The sequence below is a fragment of the Thermobia domestica genome, chromosome 15 (assembly GCF_964235325.1).
Source record: "Thermobia domestica chromosome 15, izTheDome1.hap1.1, whole genome shotgun sequence".
NCBI lineage: Eukaryota > Metazoa > Arthropoda > Insecta > Zygentoma > Lepismatidae > Thermobia > Thermobia domestica.
Genome location: NC_137468.1, coordinates 72,398,971 through 72,406,028, shown reverse-complemented (window position 1 = coordinate 72,406,028; position 7,058 = coordinate 72,398,971). Strand labels below are relative to the sequence as shown.

The following is a 7,058-nucleotide window of genomic DNA, read 5'->3' as shown; positions in this document are numbered from 1 at the left end:
AGGTTATATTAGTGTAGGGGTCCAGCATAATTTTCGAAAAATAAAAGATAGAATTTCGCTTATTTCTGTTAATATTAGGTTAATTCATTTTAGTTTAGTTAGGCTAGATTAGACTATATTAGGTCTAAGTATTTGCATCTTCCATTTTACTCGCAAATTTTGTACTTTTTTACGTACTTCTGGACCCCTTCTGCTAAACATTTACCATGATTTCAATCGCACAACGCCAACTTTTAGTCTTAAGCAAAATAATTTGTTCTAGATATTTTCGAAAACTACGCATGATAATTTATTCATCATTCTGTTTAGCTTAATGAGATCTATTAACTTTTCTTCCGTTATATGCAAATAATGCTGAAGATTTTTATTTGCGTTGTTTGTAACAGTTATGTTTTAGTTAATGTCGCTATCATTCCTGAATATTTATTAAATCCATCTTCCGTTTCTGGAATTTTCCTTTTCTTTTCAACAACGTTTTTAGTGTAGATGAAGGAATGATATTCCATATTTCTTTAATCTCTTTTAGTACTAGCTGCGTTTGAACAGTTAACGAAATGGATATTCACGCTTAATCTTCGGTTTTGTTTACCATGGTCAAAACGTAACAGCAGTTTAAATATGTTTTAACTTTCTCTTTTTTTCTTTTTTAGCCACGGAATGCGCATCATTTTCTTTTAACACTTGCAACTTCTGTAGTTACGTTTTTCCATGTAGGCACAGGATACCTCTGTAGTGGGAGTAGCCACGTCATTCGCTAGTTTGAAAGGATGTCTTCTTCCTCTCCCTTCTTCCAACCTAAACATATGTCAGTAGCGTAGGTCGCCTTCTCACCTCAATTACAAGGAAAAAGAAAGCAAATTCTCTATGTCCCTGTAGCGCAGAGGATAGCGCACTGGACTTCTAATCCAGGGGTCGTGGGTTCGAATCCCACCAGGGATGGTGATGGTGAAATTTTACTTATTAAAATAATATTCAGAATATATTTATTAGCATTGTTTCATTTAAATATAAGTACCGATATTGCATTTCTACGATTAATTGATATTTAAATTCCAGTCCCTTAAAAATCGAAACGTTCTTCTGGATGCAGTTACCAGGGGAACCAGTTCAAGAAGGAAAATATCCTATAACACATTTATTTAAGGTATCTTGATATTACAGAATCGATTGTGTAAGTCGCTGACTTCTTATTCTGAACTCAGGGTATAATTGAGACACCAGTATCGAGGCTGGTTCACAAAATACCATATCACAGTGCAACGTGGTAATTGTAATAGTAATTAACTATATGGGAATACTCTCAAAACTACTAAAGAAATATTGGGGAGAGCAAACAGAAAAGGAAATTTTAAATGTGAAAGAGTGACGTAATTAAAATTGCTGAAAGGTAAAAGAACGGCATTTACGTGACGACAAACACGTTGGCAATACATTTAGCGTGAGCAAAAGGGGAACGAAGTTGGTTGATGTGAACATTTACATCACACTTTACCAGAAACATTTTCTTTTATTGTAAACATTTTATTCTTCGAAGGATTATTATTATTATTATTATTACTTACTTACTTACTTACTTACTTACATACTCAACTATCTCAAGTATGAACTTTCACTTCTGTATAAGGCATCTTAATAAATTGCTAAATTTTAATTTCAACTTAGGATTTTAAATCCAGATTAAAAAGTCTAATATCAGTTGTTGGGCGTTTAGCATTTGCTACCTGTTCTCAGCAGCGAATGCTCGATGAGTGTTTTTGAAATAGATATCTGAATTGCTCGCTGAAAATTAAACACAATCTGTGGACGAGCGTAGTGTTGCTGTTACGCTTATGGCGTGGCTTGGCATGCGAATGGAATATTCAGGAACGGTATTTTCAGTTATTTTCAAATGAAAAAAAAAAAAAAAAAACTATTTACAAGTAGTGAAAAGAAGTTACAAATTTCATCTCCATCACATTTTAAAGGTTTTTCGACAAGGTTACCCTATTTTTTCTTTATTAACAGAAATAATGTGTAATCTACAACGAGGATTTTTTTTTAATGTAGCAAATGTGTCAGGCAGTATCTACAAAATGCTATTTAGAAAATCTAATAATTGTTCCCAAGTCTTTTCTTACACGCAATAAATTTGGGTGCTCAGTTTGGGCGTCATAATTGTTGGATAACCAAATTGAAACAGTTTACGAAAAGCCTTGAGAAACCATTATAAATTAATTCACATAGCATTAATAGCATTAATTAATAGCATTTTGGAATTGCAGATACTGTCATGCTTTATAATGGGAAAAGCTTAGAGTAAGCTTAACGGAAACCACACAACTAGAATGAATTAAGAGCTTATATTTAACTTGGGTAACTTATATTTAACATTACGTAGCTTGGGTCTATGAAGTTTCTAAAAAATAAAAAAATAAAAATAAAAATGGGACAATAGTTTAATGCAGCGGCAAACCCACGCGGGGGGCTCCACCGGTCCGGAGTCTCCCAAAAAACTTCGTATCTCGAAATATATTTCTACATTCTCTTGATAAAACTATAGTGTTTTAGGTAAAGAAATAATTGCTGTAGCCTAAGATTTGATCTTATACTTCATCTGTACTCTTCTTAGAGAAACAATCTTAGTTACATCATTCCCCCCTCCCCTGAGAATTAGGGGTAGCACTTAACCATTGTTTATCGCCTTTTTAGGTGCAGAATAACACCGGTTCCATACGATACGTCTTATAGTATAGAACCCCCTCCAAATGTTGGACCTCTCCCAACAAAAATTTCGGGTGCGTGCCTGCGTGCGTGCGTAAACAATATTTACGTTAATATAGCTATATCGATGAATATGTTAAAGTTCAGATTTATTAACTTAATAATCGAGAACTCGACAAGTAAACCGATTATTAACGTAATAAAATGGAACTTTAAATATGCACATGAAGATCTCAGAATTATTTATGTACTACATTGAATTACGTAATATTGTATTTTCGATAAAGCTTCATAGACCCGAGTCCGTATTAGCTGCAGCTAGGGCTGTGTAATATCCGGATTTGGATATCAAAAATCGATGACAAAATATCGAAACTTGATCGACATATCGAAACATCAAAAATACCAAAGATATCGATATATATATATATATATATACCGATATCTTTGGATCAATATATATCGATCGATCAGAAGAATTTCGAATTCGTTATTTGAAAATATCGAAATATCGCACAGCCCTAGCTGTACCCACTTCTGAAATTCAATAGCATTCGACCTACGAAATGATTACAAAGCTTATTGTAAGAAGTGTTGGATGACGCCAGAATATCTTCATATCTAGAAACCCCGCTGGTGCAACTGTGACTGATTGACATGTAAGACGAATGAATAATATGTGGATGTTCAAGCAAAACTCAGCATTCCAAGATTTTCTTTCTTTCTTTCTTTTTTCTGATGATGTAGGTAGATGGGATACAGTTATTCTAACTAGAAAGGGAACGCATCTTGCTCGCATGATCGTACTAAATCATTGGCCAACCTTTTCGGAATCACGAATAACTTTTTTGGTTACTTCGGATGTTGAAACTTTTATATAATGAGCACCACTATTGCAAGTTCTCCATTCTTATTTAATGAAATGGCACTAGGTTCATAAATTTTCTAATCGTACGTACATATTATAATTTTATTTATTTATCGGCGACAAACAAAACTGTCGATACGCAAGGCAGATTTCAGACTTATTTTTTACAGAATTACATCAAGTCGTATTGCAAGTTTACACTGTCCGAGAGTTAATAGCAAACCCTTAACTATAAGAGACTTTCATTCAATATTGAAAATTCTGGCCAGGATAATTCTCTCGGTTATTTGGCCTAACCATTTTCAAGTTCTTTTCGATAAATGAAAGTACATTTTAATGAACAAAATTTCTGCTTTTCATCCCTGGTGGGACTCGAACCCACGACCCCTGGATTAGAAGTCCAGTGCGCTATCCACTGCGCTACAGGGACGTGTCAGCATTTCGTTTTTCGAACGTAAGCACTTGAAGAACTGAGTGTTCAGTGCCTCAGAAACGAAAGTTTGTAAATGGGTTAAATCTTAAAATTGTCCAATTATCATAGTTATTGCTGTTGACAATTATATAGTAAGAAATATTCTATAAAATTACAATTTACATGAAAGTAATATAGAAAATCAATGATATTAGGTATTTCAATTTAATATTATCTGCATGATATTGTTTCACGTGAATGAGTGCCGTATCATTATGTAACTTCATTCGTTTATCGGTTCCTCTCGTTTTATTTCAAGTAACTACCTTCATAATCTCTTATCTCACTGGTTTCTGCGAGGTAGTGACCAACATTTTCATACACACATATCTATATATTACAAGATGCTAAAAATTGTGGATTACATCAGTTGCTCCCAACCGGTGTGTCACGAAATTTTAGAATTTAATGATCATAAAGCATAATTAGTTAAAATGAATTTTGAGACCAACTGTTAACATCCAAAGGGGGCAGTAACAATGTTCAGCACTACATAGAATAACGAAAAATTTGTATTCTTATAATTTATGTTGGGAAGCACGGTGGCTCAGTGGTACAGCGCTTATCTCTGAAGCATGGGGTCTCTGGTTCGATTCTCGGCCAAGTACGCTTGTGGTGGACAACATCGTGTTCCGTGGGTTTTCTCGTTTCTCATTGCACCAATGCTTCCATGATCATTCATTTACCTTAAGAGGCCTCATCCCGGCGAAATTAAAATACCGCTAATTTTACAGTAATTATGTGATACCTTCAAATATATAAAAGATAATCGAAATGTGGAACAAGACCGCCCTAGACAATATCATTTTACATGAGATACCGTTATCACGATTCACTTATCTGTTTTAGATTTCGAGCCATTTTGAAAATCGACATTTATTTTCGCGTTTCTAAACAACTGAAAACGGAAAGCCACTAGGTGACTTGTGATAATGGTACCTTATGCAAAATAATATTATCTAGGGCGCTCTTGTTCCACATTTCAATAATCATTTATCTATTTGAAGATATCACATAATTACTGTAAAATTAGCGGTATTTTAATTTCGCCGGGATGAGGCCTCTTAATCATTTGTTTCCCGTAGCCTAAAGAGCATAATTGTAGGACATTAAACTGAGAGGTGTTTAATACATTAATAATATATTATACTATTATAATTTAGTTTTATTATTATGTTAATAAAAAAAATAACAATGTCACTATGTCGTAAACGTTCAGTAAAGTGTGTGGTGAGTCAAAAAAAAAAGTTAGGAACTTTCGGATTATGTTATCATTTGATGTTCTTCTTGATTTGGTAGGAAGACTGATTTCTCGTGATTGAGAATGACCAACTAGAATACAGGAAAAAAAAAAAACTGTAGTACACATAATATTAAATAGTTTACTCGGTACGCGGGGAAGTACAAGTATGAACTACCAATACAGAGAATAAGTAGGTCAAACAGTGGGAAATGATAGACATCCCAACCGCAAACCTTAACACTACTGTAATTGTTCACTTTACTGACCACTTGCCAACTAACTCAACTACCAACGTAATTTCTGCGTAAAATTGTGATCAGAATGTAGAAACCGTTGGATAAATTATGGCAAATCGTTGGTTGGCCAACATATCACCTTAAACTATGTTGGACTAACGTATTTACTGCTGTATTTCTGTAAACTGTTGTATAAATGACGGCAAATTGTTAGTTGGCCGACATACACTTTAAACTACGTTGGGTCAACGTATTTACAACTTTATTTCTGGAAAGTGTTACATAAATGACAACAAATTCTTGGTTGGCCAACATATACTTTAAAACAACGTTGGCCTAAGGTATTCTTAACTTTATTTCTAGAAACTGTGGGATAAATGACGGCAAATTGTTGGATGGCCAACACACGCTCTAAACTATGTTGGCCTAAGACATTTTCAATTTTGTTTTTAGAAACTGTTGGATAAATGACTGTAAATCGTTGGTCAATATGCACTTTAAAACTACGTTGGGCCAGCGTATTTTTCAACTTTATTTTTTCGACTTCCAATTTCCAACTATGCCTCCCATTAGCCTACGTAGGACCGATGAAGTTTGCTGCTACTTCTGCTGCAAAACCAACGCACAACAACCCCCCCCCCATTCCACACACGCAGTGCTTGGGTACCGCAGAAAACTTCCTAAAAACATGTTCAACTTAAGCCCAATATACACAAACGCAACACTCAATAAACATTAAAGAGACTGGCTGAAACACAGAGACATTGAAATAATTACTCTCCATCGCTTCTCCCTTTTGAAGTAACTTCCAAACGCCATTCAAACGTCCGGAGAAAATAATCATCACTATAAATGTTTTAAATCGGAATAATAATACTGATTTCTAATTCTATATCTACTCGTTATTTTCCGGTAAAGTTAAGAATTATTTTGTTATCATTATGCATGGTGTTCCCATATGGCTAGGCTAAGCTGTTAGCGTACACGCCTATGGCGTGGAGAACCTCGGTTTGATTCCTGGCGGGAGCTAATGTGGTTCGGATACCACATTAAGCTGTAGGTGAACGTCTGATATAGCTTCGCTGCTGAAAGGGATGTTAAACTGAAATCAAATTAAACCATTATGCAGGGACGAACATGAAAATAGTCATAATAGACTGAAACTTTCCACTTTCTTGCGTACTAAGATTATTACGGTAGCCTTAGAACATGATTTATTTTTTCACTGCTGTTTGGATATATCTTGTAAGATAGGAGCTTTGCAATTACACATTAATGTTTTAAATTTATTCAACCACTTGACATTATCGTAAATCTATCACAATATACGGGGCTCAAAGGTAGATTAGTCGCCTCTGATGCAGAGTCCCTGGTTTGATCAGATGACAGGCAAGTTTGTGGATGGTGCAGATTATTTGAGGATTCAGTAGCTCAGTGGTAGAGCAGAGATCCTTGGTTTGATTGCAAATCATGTGACTTTGTAGCGGATAGTATTGTGTTCGCGGATCTTCTCTGAATTTTCCTGTTTTCTCCCATGAA

The 7,058-nt window shown here is 34.8% G+C and overlaps 2 non-coding genes across 2 annotated transcripts; one reads left to right on the top strand and one right to left on the bottom strand.

Annotated features, from left to right (window-relative positions):
* Positions 1–866: 866 nt before the first annotated feature.
* Positions 867–939, top strand: TRNAR-UCU (transfer RNA arginine (anticodon UCU)). The gene has a single exon. It is a non-coding gene; the product is annotated as a tRNA-Arg (tRNA).
* A 2,986-nt stretch (positions 940–3,925) lies between these two features.
* On the bottom strand, positions 3,926–3,998 carry TRNAR-UCU (transfer RNA arginine (anticodon UCU)). Its single transcript has one exon. It is a non-coding gene; the product is annotated as a tRNA-Arg (tRNA).
* Positions 3,999–7,058: the final 3,060 nt, after the last annotated feature.